Here is an 18,344-nt window from a genome sequence, read left to right as displayed (position 1 = left end):
GTAGAGTAGATAATATCTAACATCCTCTCCAGCTCTAAATTTCTACTATACTAACACTTACTAAACTCATCTAAATATATGTCTTCATGTTCAGAAATTGGCAGGGGGAGGTAGAAACCTTTCTCTCAGCTTAAGAGGTTGATGTTCTTATGTAAGCAAATTAGGTGGAAATTGCACAAAATGACATACACAGTAAAACTTTCAAACTTGAATAGTTTAAATGGCAACCCAAAAAAATCCCTAATTTCATAGGGACTATTGGAAAAGTCAAAATTTAAGAGTTTTAAAAGCAATCATAATTATTTCTTTCAAAGGAATACCTGTGTTTAAGCTAGGGAAGGAAAACAATTCAATGGAAATGAGTGCTTACATAAACAAGTGCTTGAAATGCTTTTCTTCCCTTAAGAAAGGTGAACGTGGCTAGTCCAACTGGTCAACCCCATTAAGAAGCTTAGCAAAGTCTCTGAGGTGTGGAAAAAGCCCCAGATTTTTCAAGCAAGGCACTCACATCCCAATCCCTAAGTGCATCTTCGATACAGGGAATAACTCTCTACTTGGCTAAAAGTCACTGCTTTCTGAAGGGTAAGATTAATATCATTTAGTTAAGCAGGAGAGAATGGTTCTGTAAAATAACTCAAGCCCTCACAGGGCAATTCAAATGATCAACAACCTCATAAATAAATGCAGTCATATCAATATTCAACTGGCAAACCATCAAAATGTGAAGTCTGAACCAATCTTATACGATTTGGCTTCAGCTATCAGCTTTTATACAAACAGAAACACATTCGTTGGTTAATTAGTAATCTTTTAAGGCTGGAAGAGCCAACTCACTATAATTATTTTTACTAAATTTTTATTATCCCTTCCACATACAGAACAAAGTATATAAATTGAAACTACCAGAGTTTGAATGGTTCTGGCAAACAATGAGTTATCAACTCATGGGTTTTTTTTTTAATTATTCTTATTATTCACACACTAAAAACATAAACTAATTGTAGTGCTCTTGGGCCTCTTTCCTCTCTGTCATCACCTATATCCAATCTGGTCACAACATTATACCGGCTCTTCCTTCTGAAGTGTTTCTAGAATCCAATCCTCCACTCCCACAGCCACCCTTCTAGACCAGGCCCTCATCACACCAAGCATGGTTTAGTACAGCAGACTTCTACATACAGCATCTACTACGGCTTGTCAGGTCTTTCAAAATCTACTAATCAATCTGACATAGGAACTATCTCTCCACCTTTGTATCGCTGCAAATCTGACCAAATTCTTTCTACTCAGAATATGTTTAACCAAGTTCATGGGACAGATGCAAGACTTGAGGTATTCTCCTACAGATCTTCAAGTTTCCACCAGTTCATTCTTTGACACTACTTTGGAACACATAGTTCTAACCCACCTGCCTGCCCTACGATCCAACCCACATTCTTCCATATTCTGTTCTTCCATTATAAATTATTCTATCAAATTACTTGCTAAAACCTCAATAACCTACATCTTCAGAATACTCCCCTGTAATAACTTCTGGGTCTCATTCACAGGTACCCTCTCACCTGCCAGCCCTCCAAAAGATGGAGTGCTCTAGACTCAGGACTCAGCGGTCTTCTTCTTTCTATTTTCATCCCATCCCTAGATGAGCTCATCCAGTCCCATAAATATCTTTAAACTGACAACTCCCAGATTTACATCTCCAGGCTTGCTTTCTTTCCTGAGCTCCAGACTCAAATATCCAACTGTACACTCAGAATTTTTCCTGGGCATGTCAAACACAGCCACCAAAGATTTCCACATCTCAGTACATGGGGAACCATCCACTCAGTTAATTAAAAAGTTTGGATTCACTTTTTGCCCTTCCATTCACTTATCTCCCAATATCTAATCCAATAATATATTGCTCTCTCTCTCCAAAATATATCCCAAATTCAACCTATTGCTGTTACCATAGTCCAATTCATTACATTTCTCTCCCGGGTTATTGCAATAGACTCCCAACTGGTGATGAGGTCCTGTCATTCATTCAGATGTTCAGTCAGAACAGGACCTCTCAAAAAGCAGGTTAGCTTAGTGTGATGTACATTTCATGAAACCCATTGCTATTGGAAATGAACACCTTGTTTCTTCTTTTTCTCATTCTTTCTCTCTACTTTCTTCTCTATCATTCTCATTCTCTTCCCAACTCCTCTTTCTCTCTCCTTTTTCTTCATTCCCTCTTTCTCTCTTCCTCTCCCTGTTGTTTTACTGACCAACTAGGTACATAGTACAGTAGAAAAATGCTAGGAGTTACACTTAGAAGTAAAAGGTTTATTCCTGTGGGCTGTTATGGTCAAGGACGGTGATTACGATGAAGTCAGTTTCTATTTCTGGCCCTCAGTCATCTCATTTATTAAATAAAGAAATTATACTGGATGGTCTCTGAGGTCCCTTAAAGTTCTAGAAATCTATTCAAGGTATTTATTGAGTAAAGGGCTATGTTTCTTGTTCTTTAAAGTAGGCAAATCCAATATTTTATATTTCCCTGAAGGAAAAAAGCAAATTAGCTTTTTTTACAAGGCCTTTAATTGATCCTTTTCTATCAGGGGTCAGTGGCTCTCAATAGAAAAAAATGCACCTTTCCCTTGGTATAGTCTGAATATTCAACACCTCTGTAGTTATTTCTGTCTTTGGGCCCTTTTGGAACAAGCAGTTTCCAAGAAGAGGCCAACAGGCCACTTAGTATGAAGGCTATCATTTATATTGGGCGTTTTTTTGTGTTCCAGGCTCTGTGCTAAGGCTTTTTTTCTTTTTTTTTAATTATTAATTTTATATGTTTTTTTTAATTGCACTTTAGGTTCTGGGGTACATGTGCAGATCATGCAGGATTGCTGCATAGGTACATACATGGCAATGTGGTTTGCTGCCTCCATCCCCCTGTCACCTATATCTGGCATTTCTCCCCTTGTTATCCCTCCCCAACTCCCTACCCCTCACTGTCCCTCCCTTAGTCCCCCACAACAGACCTCAGTGTGTGATGATCCCCTCCCTGTGTCCACGTGTTCTCATTGTTCAATCCCCGCCTATGAGTGAGAACATGCAGTGTTTGATTTTTTGTTCTTGTGTCAGTTTTCTGAGAATGATGGTTTCCAGGTTCATCCATGTCGCTACAAAGGACACAAACTCATCGTTTTTTATGGCTGCATGGTATTCCATGGTGTATATGTGACACATTTTCCTTGTCCAGTCTATCATTGATGGGCATTTGGGTTGGATCCAGGTCTTTGCTATTGTGAACAGTGCCACAATGAACATATGTGTGCATGTGTCTTTATAATAAAACAATTTATAATCCTTTGGATATGTACCCAGTAATGGGATTGCTGGGTCAAATGGAATTTCTATTTCTAGATCCTTGAGGAAGCATCACACTGTCTTCCACAATTGTTGAACTAATTTATCCTCCCAACAACAGTGTAAAAGTGTTCCTATTTCTCCACATCCTCTCCAGCATCTGTTGTCTCCAGATTTTTTAATGATTGCCATTCTAACTGGCATGAGATGGTATCTCAATGTAGTTTTGATTTGCATTTCTCTAATGACCAGTGATGATGAGCACTTTTTCATATGTTGGGTGGCCTCATATATGTTTTCTTTTGAAAAGTGTCTGTTCATGTACTTTTTTTCGTTTAATCCTCAAGAAAAGTCTATAAAAAGTAGATATGATATCATCATTCATATTTTATAGAAGAGGAAACTAAGGTACAAAAAGTTTAAGAAATTTGCCTAAGGGCACCCAGCCACCAGATGGTAGAGCCAAATTTTGGACCAAGATCTGACTTAAAAGCCCATTCTCTCAAAGATGACACTATACTTCCTCCTCCTGAAATGCTGGAGTCCTGCAACCTAATTTTCAGGTCTCTATTGCCTCCAGGACTAACAAAGCATATGACCTCTGATGTCCTGGAGTTCACACCCTAGCTTCTGTAACTACAGTACAAAGGTTTTAAGAAGAGAGACTCATAGTTTCTCATGGTATCTGGTGCTAGCCATGTAAGCACTCAGTAAATGCCCTTGACTGAGGAAAGCCATAATGAGAATCAACTTATACAGCTACAACTGTCTAATGCAAACTTGGGTGATGCAAAGTAAAAGGTCTGGATGGGAGAGAGATTATAGTGAGAAAAGCATATGGTCAGGCATCCAATAATGTCTAATTTCTATAATCTCATTACCATTCACAGAAATTTGAGAGAGCTATTGATACACCTAGAGAATTGCTTTAGAGAATGAATGAAAATTGGCTTAATTAAGTCTGAAAGCATTTAGGTGAAATATCAGGTCAAAGCATTTATGAAAAAACTTGCCTTTTGAAAATGCTTTAAAAGGTCTTCAGAAGTGGGGTTTAATTTGCATCATCATCTTCTGAGCAGCATCAGAACAGAATTCATTCTCAGGGAGTCTTTGTACCTGAGGCATTTATGGGTTCTTTGGCCAAGAGGACCAATTGGCAATGTCTCTAAAACTCTACCCCAATGTCTCCTAGAAGCATCTTTAGATATATATAGAAAAACCTTCCTGAAGTATGAGACTATTGAACACCAGATATCTTCTTCAGACAGTGGTTTGGTGTTGATAAATGGGAAAGCCATTTAAATACCCTCAGCCCTAGGACTGGTCATCTAAAGCTTCCTGAAAGTTTTAGAAGGACACAGAGATACAGACTATTGTTTGGGGTATTCTAAATTTAGAGAACAACACTGGAGGAAAGTGAGGGGGTTCAGGACACAGGCACTGCAAGGCCTTCAAGGCGATAGGCACAAACTCCCACTGCAGCCACCAATCCCCAAAGGAGAGAGCAGCATTGGCAATAGCAGGACAGATGTTTGAGAGGCAAAGTCTCCAGGGAGAATATGTGCATCATCCAGGATGAGGCGAGAGAAAGTGAAAAAGCCTGGGAAGTGGACAGGAAAGAGAAAGACTGACATCTCAAAAATTCTGCCTGGTAAGTGATCAAGGTCAAAACCATGTGTGGCCATCACCCTCTCCTTGGCTTTCCAACCCTGTTCCCTCAGATTGGTGTAACTTGGAAAAACCAAGGTAGAAACATTATCAAATAGCAGTATTTTTTTTTTTTTGAGACAGAGTTTTGTTGTCGCCCAGGCTGGAGTGCAGTGGCATGATCTCGGCTCACTGCAACCTCCACCTCCCAGGTTCAAGTGATTCTCCTGCCTCAGCCTCCCGAGTAGCTGAGATTAAAGATGTGAGCCACCACACCCGGCTAATTTTTGAATTTTTAGTAGAGACAGGGTTTCGCCATGTTAGCCAGACTGGTCTCAAACTCCTGACCTCAAGTGATCTGCCCACCACAGCCTCCCAAAGTGCTGGGATTACAGGTGTGAGCCACCATGACCAGCCAAATAACAGTATTATATCTGAAAATAAAAATGTTGATTATGGGTGGCTCACACCTGTAATCCCAGCACTTTGGGAGGCTGAGGCAGGCAGATCACGAAGTCAAGAGATCAAGACCATCCTGGCCAACATGGTGAAACCCCATCTCTACTAAAAATACAAAAATTAGTTGGGCATGGTGGCATGCGCCTGTAGTCCCAGCTACTCGGGAGCCCGAGGCAGGAGAATTGCTTGAACCTGGGAGGTGGAGGTTGCAGTGAACTGAGATCGTGCCACTGCATTCCAGCATGGCACCTGGCGACAGAGTGAAACTCTGTGTCGAAAAAAAAAAAAAAAAGAAATGTTGATTATGGATATTTCTATTTTTTCTTTTTTTTTTTTTTTTTTTGAGACAGGTTCTCCTTCTGTCACCCAGGCTGGAGTGCAGTGGTGCAGTCATGGCTCACTGCAGCCTCAACCTCCTGGACTCAAGCAATCCTCCCACCTCAGCCTCCTGAGCAGCTGGGATGCCAAAGGTGCACACCACACCCAACTAATTTTTTTTTCTTTAGAAAGATGGGGTCTCCCTATGTTGCCCAAGCTGGTCTCAAACTCCTGGGCTCAAGCCATTCTCCTGACTCAGACTCCCAAAGTGCTGGAATTAAAGACATGAGCCACTGAGCCAGCTTCTTCCTTTTCTTACACTTTCTTGGTAAGAACATTATTTTCCCAACCTATTTGAAAGTCTGCTTCTGATTTATCTTTGCTAGTTAACTGCAACACACAGCTAAAATAAAAGAATTCAACCAAAAAAAATGACAACAGACATTAAATTCAGGTAAACAAACATAGTTTTCCCTTCTCTCTACTTAAAAAAAAGGTAATATTATTGACTCTACCCACCAAAAGAACATTAAGTACTTTATCCATCCCACAGATCTCTCATTTTTCCTTCTTTTCAAAATGAACTTTTAAGTTCCAATTTTCTTGAAAGTATATTGAGACATGACATTTTAAGCAATCACTGAGAAGTGTAAAGGAGAGTGTAATAGCCATAATTAACACTGTTTATATACCAGACAGACTTACATTTTGCTATAAATATTCCACACAAAAATCTTTGAAAGAGGGACAATTATGCTGAGAGGTTTATCTGTATGGCATTTGTCAAAAGCAGAAAAAAATATGCTGCATTTCCTATTTGAAAAAAGTATTGCCTGGAATAATGCAAGATTGTACACTCACCAAAGGGGAAAAATGAGTCATCATCTTGAGTTAAAATGATAACACGCATCCACTTTTTAAAGCTATAGGCCTCTGCTCCTGTACGCCAAGCTGTCATTAAAATGCAGAGCACATGCAAGGGTATACAAGCTCATCTCAACTGCAGTTCCACACTAGCACTGGTCACTGATTGAACAGGCAAAAACAGAAATCTCACTTTCACGTGTGCTCTACTATAGGAAAAGTCCATTTTGCTCATTACAGCTCAAAATGAAATTACCATTTGAAAGTAAACTCTTTCTTGCCCTTACAGGTCTTACCTAGAATATGTTGCATTCATTGTGTTCTTCCTCTGCAACTTGTCACATAACTGTTTATCTTCCTTTTGACGGGGAGAAAAACAAAACTTTTCAGTATTCCTGTTTGCTTTTCTATCTCTTTTGCCCCCAAGGCTCTTGATTACAAAATGGGGCCTTCAATCTAATGTAGCAGAAATTTGCATACATTTTCGAGTTAAAACTTCTAGGATGTGGTCCTTTGGGGTCCTGAAGTCCTATTAATCCAATCTGGAAAATCAGTCTCTTTTTTTTTTTTTTTTTTTTTTTTTTTTGAGACAGCATCTCACTCTTGCTGAAGCTGGACTGCAGTGGTATGATCTCAGATCACTGCAACCTCTGCCTCCCCAGGCTCAAGCTATTCTCATGCCTCAGGCTGTAGCTGGGACTCATGCCTGTAGCTGGGACTACAGACAGACATGCGCCACCATGTCCCACTAGTTGTTGTATTTTTAGTGGAGACAGGGTTTCACCATGTTGGCCAGGCTGGTCTCAAACTCCTGGCCTCAAGTGATCCACCCGCCTCGGCCTTCCAAAGTGCTGGGATTGCAGACATGAGCCACCGTGCCCAGCTAAATTTTGTATTTTTAGTAGAGACAGGATTTCACCACGTTTGGCCAGGCTGGCCCTTTCTGTCTTTATCTTGATTGATTTATCTGCAACATTTCTGCCTATTGACCAGTTCCTCCTCCTCAAAATTCTCTCTTTCCAGGTCTTCTGACATTTTCTCTTGATTTTTCTCATATTTCTCTTTCTCAACCTAATAACCTTTCCCTTTCTCCAGGAACCTCTGAAACACTGGTAGCTCCCAGATCATTGCCCTGTCTACGGTGTCATTCAGAATGATCACTTCCATTTCTGTCCCTGTATCAATGTACGGTACTGCAAATGTGCAAAACTAAACTCAGCTTTTCCTTTAAATCTGGTACTCAGCCTGTTTCCGATCTCAGCAATTACGGCAGCAACCAGTCACCCAAACCAGAAATCTCACGATTGTTCCTAGCTTCTAATTTCCCACTAATCCCCATAGTCAATAGCTCAACAAATAAATCCGGTCTGTTTCACCTTCTTGATGTGTCCTGAATCTTTCACATCTGCTCCCTCTTCACTGATACAGCTTCAGTTCAATCCCTAACATTTCTCCCGTTCCTCTACCAGCTTGCCAACTGGTCTCTTTGTTTTGTCTTTATTATTCACAGTGGTGCCAGAATTACCTTTCTGAAATGACTGCACACACACACACACACACACACACACACACAAACACAATCTAGGACTTGCCTTCTCCTATAAATGCTCACAGCCCTCTGCACATACTTTTATTATGACACTTACACAGTAGTCTATTGCAGGGGTCCCCAGCCCACAGGCTACATAGCAGGAGGTGAGCAGCAGGTGAGCAAGCATTACCACTTGAGCTTCACTTCGTCAGATCAGCAGGGCCATTAGATTCATAGAAACCTGAACCCTGTTGTGAACTGCGCATGCAGTTTGCATGCTCCTTATAATAATCTATTGTCTGATGATCTGTCACTGTATATATTACATGTAATAATATATACATGTATACATTATATATTACAATACAATGTAATATAACGGAAATAAAGTGCACAATAAATGTAATGTGCTTGTATCAACCCGAAACCATCCCCCCAATCCTTGTCCATGGAAAAATTGTCTTCCACAAAACCAATCCTTGGTGCCAAAAAAGTTGGGGACCGATGGTCTAATGTGTTGCGTTATTTGTGTGTCTTCCCAGCTAGACTATCAACCGGTTGAGTGCAGCTTCCAGGTCTTAGTGAGCTTTGGTGATACCATGTCTAATGTAGCAGATGCTCACTTAACATTTGTTGAACGAATCAACTGGAAAGCACTACTAATATTAAATAAGAAGACTTGAAGAATAGGGAAAATATTTTTTATAATCTGGGAGCATGAAAATTAAGCCATAAAATAAAAGGACTAGCAATTTGGCTACATATACTTCTTTACAATATAAGACAACATGGACAAAGAAAAATGGCTCAGCTGATTGGGCACAATGGCTCATGTCTGTAATCCTAGCACTTTGGGAGGCTGAGGTGGATTGCTGGAGCTCAGGAGTTGGAGACCAGCCTGGGCAATGTGGCAAAACTCTCATGTTTACAAAAAAATACAAAAGCTAGCCAGACATGGTGGCACACACCTGTGGTGTCAGCTACTTGGGAGGTAGGAGAATTGCTTGAGCCCAGGAGATGGAGGCTGCAATGAGCCAAGATCACAACACTGCACTACAGCCTGGGCAGCAGAGCAAGACCCTGTCTCAAAAGAAAGAAGGAAGGAAGGAAAGAAAGAGAGAGAGGAAATAAAGAAAGAAAAAAAAGAGAAAGAAAGAAAGCAGGGAGGGAGGGAGGGAAAAATGACAAATGTCTAAATTTCTAAAATATGTGAAGTACATAAAATCCAAGTAATTTGTATTTAGAAAATAGTGACTCTAAGTCAACAAAATAAAAAACAACAGAAAATGCACAATGAACAAGAATAGACATTTCACAAACAAATGCAAATGGTCAATTAGTAAGGAAAATATGTTCAACATTTACTAATCAAGGAAATATAAAACAATTAAGTCACTCTTCTTTAGCCTCCATATTGACAAAAATTATCAAGATTAAACATACCCAGGGTTGTCAAGGATGTAGGAAAAATAGATACTCTTATACACTGATGGTAGAAATAAAAATGACTACTTTTTTAGATGGCAATTTGGCAGTATCTGTCAATATTGTAAATATACATACAGTTCTGCCCGGAAATTTCACGGCCAAGCCTCTCTTCTAGAGAAACGCTTACACCTGTGCACAAAGAAGCACCAACAAGGATCTTCACTGCAGTGTCGTTTACAGTAGAGAATGTTAAATCTCCACATAAAAGAGAATAACACCATGGTTTAAAGAACAAAGTTGATCTATTTGTACTAAGACATATTGCTAAATAACAAGACAATGTATGCATTATCGTCCCAGTTACTTTCCACACTTGAATGCATACATATATTTGGATGTGAAAGGTCGATATACGCAGAAAACAGAAAACAGTGGTTACCTCTGGGGAGGGAAGTAAAATTCAGGGGAGATGAGAAATCAGAAAATGTTTACTTTTTTTTTTTTTTTTTTTGAGACAGTCTCACTTTGTCACCCAGGCTGAAGTGCAGTGGAACAATATCGGCTCACTACAGCCTCCACCTCCCGGGTTCAAGCGATTCTCCTGCCTCAGCCTTCCTAGTAGGGGGGATTACAGATGTACACCACCATGCCCAGCTAATTTTTTGTATTTTTATTACAGATGGGGTTTCACCATGTTGGCCAGGCTGGTCTCGAACTCCTGACCTCTAGTGATCCACCTACCTCAGCCTCCCAAAATGCTGGGATTACAGATGTGAGCCACCACATTCGGCCCAGAAAATGTGCACTTTTTATTCTATATTCTGTTATGTTTGAATATTTTGCAACCAGGCTAGATGGGGGTGGAGCCATTGTTTAAGGGGAATATTACATCATATTGACCAACTTCTTCATTCATTCTGGCCTCTGAAATTTCTCACAGTTTTTTCTAACTTGTACTGTTCACTGACATTTCATATAATTCACAAATTGTGTGTGCTGTCTCTTGGTTCACACCAGAGCCTGTGACTAGTATGGACACCCATCTCCAGCCCTGCCTTGGGGTCGGAGAGTCACATCACTGGCGGCCTCATCAAGAAGCAGGAGACTTCTATGACACCTGAGAAAGCCTGAGGTCCTGCTTCTGCCATCTATGTTGTTCTCTTTGAGGATTTTTCAGAAGAATCCATGATTCTGTAAAAATGGGAAAGGTCAGCGATAGGTCTATGTTGGGTTGTATATTAAATGGCATTATTCCTGACATGGCATATGGGCTGTGAAATAGGTATGTTTATGAGAATATTCTCATAACCTAATGGGAAACAGAAATGATAAAATAAACCAAATGATAAAATAAACCACAGGAAAGCACTGTGGTCATCTGCCATTAATCCCTCAGCATCCTTGGAATTCACCATGAACTTCATCTCTGGATTTCCTCAAAATAATCAGCTTCTAATCCATGGGAGTTTTTTCCCTCACACTTAGAATTGCCAGGTTGAGTTTGTGGCTCTTAGAATACGTTTCACAGAGAACGCTTTAAATGCCTAAATGACACTGTCCTGGTCCACCCCACCTACTAATCAGTTAACACTGCAGCCTCCTAATAAATTTAAATATATGTATAACTGCCCTGGTTTGTTCCTGTGATCAAACACTTAGACAAACGTTTCTGATTTACCATCTAAGTCAGCTAGATATTCTTTAATATTAATGCTTTTTGTTTGTTGGTTGGTTGGTTGGTTTTGAGACAGAGTTTTGCTCTTGTTGCCCAGGCTGGAGAGCAATGGCATGATCTCAGCTCACCACAACCTCCGACTCCCAGGTTCAAGCAATTCTCCTGCCTCAGCCTCCTGAGTAGCTGGGATTACAGGCATGGACCACCATGCCTGGCTAATTTTGTATTTTTAGCAGGGACAAGATTTCTCCATGTTAGTCAGGCTGGTCTTGATCTCCTGACCTCAGATGATCTGCCCGCCTCAGCCTCACAAAGTACTGGGATTACAGGCATGAGCCACTGGACCCAGACAATGCTGCTTTTTTAAAATCGTATTTCAATCTTTATTATTTTCAAAAACCTCAATATGTTTCATGTAAATAAAAAGAATTACAATAATACATGTGGGGGGTCGTGCTTCAGCATTTAGGGTAATATCACTGTTGGCATCTCCATTTTATGAATAGAAGACAGACATGGAAAGGCTTAGATTCCTGGAATTCCCAGGAAAATGAACTTGGAACTCTTACCACATTCATTTTTCCCTTTGCCATGTATAGAAATGTTGGTCACACAGGCCCCAAGTGTATTTCCATGGTAATCACCCCAGATTGCCACAGGCTCAAGCCAGGCCTTGCACCCTTGCACAGGTGTTCACCAAGGTATTTGTTGGGTGTTGGTAAAGTACAGCTGGCGCCCCAGGCTAGGAAAAACATAGAACTCTAGGCCTTTCACCTTTGTTTCTTCTCCCAGACCTGGGCCCTTTCGGGGCGGAACACTGAAGGCAGTGCATTCACATAGAAGGAAACAGAAATGTCCTTTTTTCCATGTTTAAAGCCAGCTAGACAATGCATTCACCTAGTCTACCCCCATAAACACAGCTAAATTGTGTGCTGTCAAGAGGCACCTGTGGGTCAGATGCTCGAGCACTCTGAGTCCTATCTCATGAGGTATCCCGGGCTCTTGGGCTACAGAGTGATTCACTGGAATCAGAATCCATTTTGCATGGTGCAGCTTTACGCATGCCTCATTGAAGAAGGTTCCTCTGTGCAGGGTATGTTATTATAAGTGACGTGCCCACAAAACACAGATTTTAATGCATCCTAGAAAGCAAACTACTGGCAACAATAAATTATAAGTATCCCTGACTGAATTAGTTGGTTATTCAACTGAAGACCAACAAACTCAGCCTCTACTGAGCCATGAAGGAAAGAGAAAAACATCGAACAATTATATAGATATTCTATAATTGGGGGTTGGAAACTGACTACATGGAAATACTTTCCTTAGCACGGCTTAACTGCAAAAGGTCTGGGGAGGTCATCTGGTCCAGCTGCTGCCTCATCCTGCTGCAGACTCCAGGGAGCCATTAGCATAGTCCAGCAGAAAGAAAAAGATAGATACCAGGAAAGTGTGTGTCTTGTTGCACATTTGACAGCTATGATTTTCCTAGGGCTATTCCACTGGAAGAACAAGATGTCAAGAATAACTTAGGAGACGTTTTTAAAAAACTGTCCTAGGGATATGTAAGAAAGTTGGCTAAGCCACAATAAAAAGAAGTAGAACAACAGAAGGCCCCCCCTTCAGCCAGCTCAGATCACCCCTCACCTGGCCAACGCAGGCTGCTCAGCCAGCAGATGAAGGAGAAAACAGGGTCTGGGAGATATTTTTCTATTTCCATACTTTTAATTATTCTTAATGCATACTCCCTAGATGGCTTAATCACTAACAGGCTGAAGCTATGGTCTGGCATAACACTGGGTTAATTATGCTTTTGGGGTTACAAAGGACAGAAATCAATTCACTTAGGCTACCTCAAGTAATGAGGGTTCACTGTTCAATTACACATGACACTATATGTGGCTTCTTCTCTCTCTACCTACACGCCCCCAACTCTTACCAACCCCTAACCCCCAATCCAGCTGGCTGATCCTCTCCATTAATTCCCAGCTCAAATTCCAGAGTGTCTGTTTCATCAGCGTAATTACCTAATTCCCACTGGTCAGAGCTTTTCCTGTCAGACCGCCCTTCAAGCTACTTGCCAGCCTATGAACTGGTTGCCCTTGGGTCGGGTGGCTGCCTCTGGTCCCATCATCAGGCATCTACTGCACGACGTACAGTTTAGGGCTACTTCCTTCTGAAAGGGGCTGTGTACCAAGGCAGCTTTCCTTAGGAAAGGGTGTGGGAATTTCAAGCCATGTTTATGTCAAGTGACCACCAAATACTTAAGAACAAATAAACTACTGATTTGGAGGCAAGAGTCTTTATGGGAGCAGGACCAGCTTTGCAGACTTACCACCTGTGCAGTTACACAGGGTCCCTGTACTCAAAAGGGCCCACACTTGGGTAAATGCTCTGCTGTGGCCATCTTTAAATACTTCATAATTTTTGAACAGGGGACCTGCATTTTCATTTTGCACAGGGATTTGCAAATTAGGCAACTATTCCTGTATAGGACTTTTTATTATATTATAAAAAGTGAAAGGATTTTTATAGAACTGAATAATGTTGGATCCAGTGATTCTTCTAAGATCATCTACTACAAATATTCATTTGATAAATAAGAAAACTGAGGTCAAAGAAAGGATAATTGGCTTAATCAAGATCCACCAGTGAGTACTAGCAATGTCAGACTAGAAACAGATTCTTACCCCTCCAAGTCCAGACTTCTCATTCTTCCATGGGACAGGCTTTCTCCTGGCAAGGACTACCTGATGCTGGTCCATTTTGCCAGGATATTTGGTAAGCTACTTAGAAATCTCATAAAATAAAGGCTGATGTTAAAACACAAATGTGGATCTTTTCTTGTTCAATCTTGCAGCTCGTTTCTTAATCTTTGACCCCCTCAGAATAAATTCCGCCAGCAATCCCCAGAATCTAAAACAAAAGCTGAGTGGCAGAATATAAACTAATAGAATCTCTACAGAGGATCATTTGCAATAGATATCAAAATTACAATGTTCATACTCCTCAACCCCACAATCCCATTCTAGATATAGCTGCACATATGCAAAAATATGCATGCCTAAGACTATTCATTTTTGTGTTATTCATAATAGCAACAGATTGGAAATAACCTAGATAATCATCAACTGGAGACTAGTTTGTTGTTGTTGTTGTTGTTGTTGTTGTTGTTGTTGTTGTTGTTTTAAAAAAAAAAAAGGATGATGAAATAAAGTATGTAGCTCTTGGGGAAAAAAAGAAGTTAATCTATATTTACTGATACAGAACAACTTCCAATACATCATTTCATGAAAAAGCAAGGTACAAACTGTATACAATATGCTGCTGTTTGTGAGCAAAAAGGATACATAATCAGGTATCCTACAATTATGCACACACACACACACGCATGTGCACGTGCACACACACACACACACACACACACACAGAGTGGATATTTGTGTATGTATAGAATTTGTCCAAAAGGGCAGGGCACGGTGGCTCCCACCTGTAATTCTAGCACTTTAGGAGGCCAAGGTGGGCAAATCACCTAAGGTCAGGAGTTCAAGACCAGCCTGGCCAACATGGTGAAACCCCATCTCTACTAAAAATAGAAAAATTAGCCAGGTGTGGTGGCATGTGCCTGTAATCCCAGCTACTTGGGAGACTGAGGCAGGATAATCTCTTGAACCTGGGAGACAGAGGTTGCAGCGAACCAACATTGTGCCACTGCACTCCAGCCTGGGCAACAGAGTGAGACTCCATCTCAAACAAAAACAAAAACAAAACAAAAATTATCCAGAAGGATATACAAAAAGGAGCAATTGCCTCTGAGGAAGGGACATGAGGGACTCAGGAATAGGAATCAGGGGGCGGAGGAAGATTTTTATTCCATGCCCTATTGTTCCCTTAAAATGTGTACTACATGCTCATATTATCTCTTCAAAAACTAATTAAATGAGTGCCTAAAAAAGGACCCCATGATGCTGCCAGTATTACATCATGTCCACAATAATAAGCAACATAATATATTGCTGTTATTTTTACTAAAGCTTTTGCTGAAGTCTTGCATATCAAACTTAGAGACCAAAAAAAATTAAATGTAGTTAAATTAGACTTAAAAAACCAATTCTCTCCCCCTCCCCACTCTGCTGTAAACAAAAAGAAAAACCTCAAAAGTTTTCAAAACTTGCGTAATCCATTGCTTGTTTAGTCATTGGCACAGCTGCATGAGACAATGGAGAAAACAAGAAATGGTCCCAATTCTTCCTTTGGAAATTTGCCAATATCATCTCCAAAGTATCCTCAGATGTTATCCACTTATGTTTTTCCAGTGCACCTGCCAGCAGAGTGCCTAAGCACTTTAACAAGACCTGTATTTTGAACTACAAGCATGACGAGGGATACAAACCTCAATATTGCCCTAGTTTAGCAAAACATTTGCCTTGGGTGACAGCAGAAAAAGAAGCTTAGTCCTTCTGAGGCCCCTGCTTCCCTTGGGAAAACTATGATTTCTACCTAGGAGAGACAGGAAATGTGTTTCCCAGACATATTTTCTTTGCTGCTTCAATCACACACATTTTATATTTATGCAATCCCCATGTGGTGGATCAAAGATGGCTACAAATTCTTTGACACTTCTCTCCTGTGGAGAAGGAATCTGTTTCCATCATTCTTGATTCTGGGCTGTCCTGTGACTGCTTTGACCAATGGAGTATGACAGAATTGGTACCATGTCAATTCCAACCCTAGTCTCTAAAATAACCAGCAGAGTCATGAGTGACCCACTATGTAAGAGTCCAACTGGCCTTCTAAAGAGAACATGTAGAGATGCTCTAAGACTACATTGAGAGGGAGAGGGGCCCAAAGCCTGTCAGCCATTCCTATCAAGACACCAAGCATGTGAGGGAAGCCATATTGGATGGCTTCAGCCCACACCAGACCATTAAAGCCAGGTGAGGCAGAAGAATCACCCAGCCTAGCACTGATCAAATTCCTGACCCAGGAATTTCTGAAATAATTAAAATGTGGTTTTAAGACACTAAGTTTTGGAGTAGTATGCATTGCCACAATACAGAATCAAGATATCACACTATCAAAAATTAAACACTAGCATCTATGAATCTTTTATACTCAAAATTCAATCTTTCCTAAATTATCTTAGATTATTGATAGAATGATCTCATGCCAGGCAGCTACAGCTACTGGGAGAAGAGGCTAGGTTCCAGTTAAGACAACAGAAGAATTTTCTAACACCTCCTTGCTATAGTACCAGAGATAAGTCTCCACTGGCCAGCGCTACTTGACAGCACTCCAGAGATCATGGCCAGGGAGCCTGGAGTTTGCCAGCTCACACAAGAACACCATTCCTGAGGGCGTCCTTTGACCAGCCCCATTCACTACCGTACTCTGCCCATGTCCACCAATGCCATGTCCACCACCTCATGGATGTCACATGTGATTATTCTTGGAGGTAGGTTAAGAACCAGGCCCTCAGCTGGGCATGTTAGCTCACACCTGTAATCCCAGGATTTTGGAGGCCAAGGCAGGCAGATCACTTGAGGTCAGGAGTTTGAGACCAGGCTGGCCAACATGGTGAAACCCCATTTCTTCTAAAAATACAAAAAATTAATTGAACATGGTAGTGGGCACCTCTAATCTCAGTAAGTGGGGGGCTGAGGCAAGAGAATAGATTGAACCCAGGAGGTGGAGGTTGCAATGAGCTGAGATTGAGCCACTACACTCCAACCTGGGTGACAGAGGATACAACTTTGTCTCAAAAAAAAAAAAAGAACCAGACCCTCTACTCCAGTCCTTGCCCTTTCAGGGTGGGCTGAGGGAAGGAGGGCTAAGTCTTGGAAGGAGAGATTCCTGGATTAACTTCCTCAGCCCACAACGACTGGCAGTTGCCACCCACTGCAGCCATGTGCCTGTTCTCACCCACCCACAGGGTTGCCAAGGCCTGAGGGAGGTGGCACTGGCAGAAACCATAATTAGGGATTTCATCATATTCTTTAGCTAGAATTGAGAACAAATTCTTCCTTACAACATGCAAATCTATTGTTCGACTTTCAAATATCCAACTAACTTTCAAACACATTTTTGGGAACCCATTAGATACAAAAGTAAGACACTACCTCTTCTGAACTGTAGACATGGCCTTGAAATTCAGACAAGAACATTTCCAGGGTTGACACAATAATGGAAGATTCAGAAGACACATGATGGAAGAGAACAAGGAGGTCAGCAAACCTGGTCCAGCGAGGTCCAGGTTGCGCCGAGGCAAACATGGACCCAGAAGCTATGAGGGAAGGAAAAGGGGAAGTGCAAAGAGGGTCTTCACCCCTCCTGTGTCCCTGGCTTCGAAGGAGTAAATGCCCATTCAATTTCATAAAAGGCTTTTCACCATTGCTTATACAGACAAATTAAAGCAGCAAGTTGACCATCTGAATAGTCTATTGTGATAGATCAGTGTATGGATAGTACTGGGGGAGAGAGGTGTTTGGCTTTAAGCTTTTTCTCAAAAGCTAAAGTAACAAATTTTAGGATTTTCCCAAATTATCTCAATAATTTTTTCAACCCTTCACTTCAGACAAAATATTTAAGGAAATGCTATTTCCATAGTATTTTTGGGTCATATCTATACAGCCACAGCCCAGGGAGGGGCACAGGAGGGAAGAAGGAGGGGTAGAGTCACCCAGATTACCTGTCTGGTTGCTTAGAGTGGTCCAATTTCACTAAGAATCACACAAACCTCTTCATTCCTTCTGCTTTGTTCACCTGACCTTTTTCAATTTCTTTTTCCTTTCTCCATTTACCCTAAGGGAGTAATCTAGCCACTCTGGCTTTCTTTGCATGCAAAATGTAACAGTGCCTTCTTTCTTCTTTCAGATAAAGGCAGTCTTGGGGAGGGGAAGTGAAAAGCGCCTGGCTTCTTCAAATTAGCTCTGAAATAAAAGTCACTGCCAGATGTTATATAAAAGGTGACGTAATCCTAAAGTGCTTCATTACATATGCAGCTCTGCTCTTCAGCCCAGGAGGAGTTTATTACATTTTGTCGATCCCATTTTCTATACCCACATCATTTTTACATAATTTTTCCTGCCT

The 18,344-nt window shown here is 41.0% G+C and overlaps 1 long non-coding RNA gene across 1 annotated transcript in view; it reads right to left on the bottom strand.

The window, feature by feature from the left end:
- The window catches only part of LOC141581078 (uncharacterized), a 675,731-nt gene extending 657,599 nt beyond the window's left edge, over positions 1 to 18,132 (bottom strand). Inside the window, exon 1 of the long non-coding RNA XR_012513564.1 lies at positions 17,944 to 18,132. This is a non-coding gene — a long non-coding RNA (uncharacterized LOC141581078). The remainder of the gene's footprint in view (positions 1 to 17,943) is intronic.
- Between the last annotated feature and the right edge of the window lie 212 nt (positions 18,133 to 18,344).

This window comes from Saimiri boliviensis, chromosome 1, assembly GCF_048565385.1.
Source record: "Saimiri boliviensis isolate mSaiBol1 chromosome 1, mSaiBol1.pri, whole genome shotgun sequence".
Classification (NCBI taxonomy): Eukaryota; Metazoa; Chordata; class Mammalia; order Primates; family Cebidae; genus Saimiri; species Saimiri boliviensis.
The sequence above is the reverse complement of the archived record's forward strand: the minus strand, read 5'-3'. Positions and strand labels throughout refer to the sequence as shown.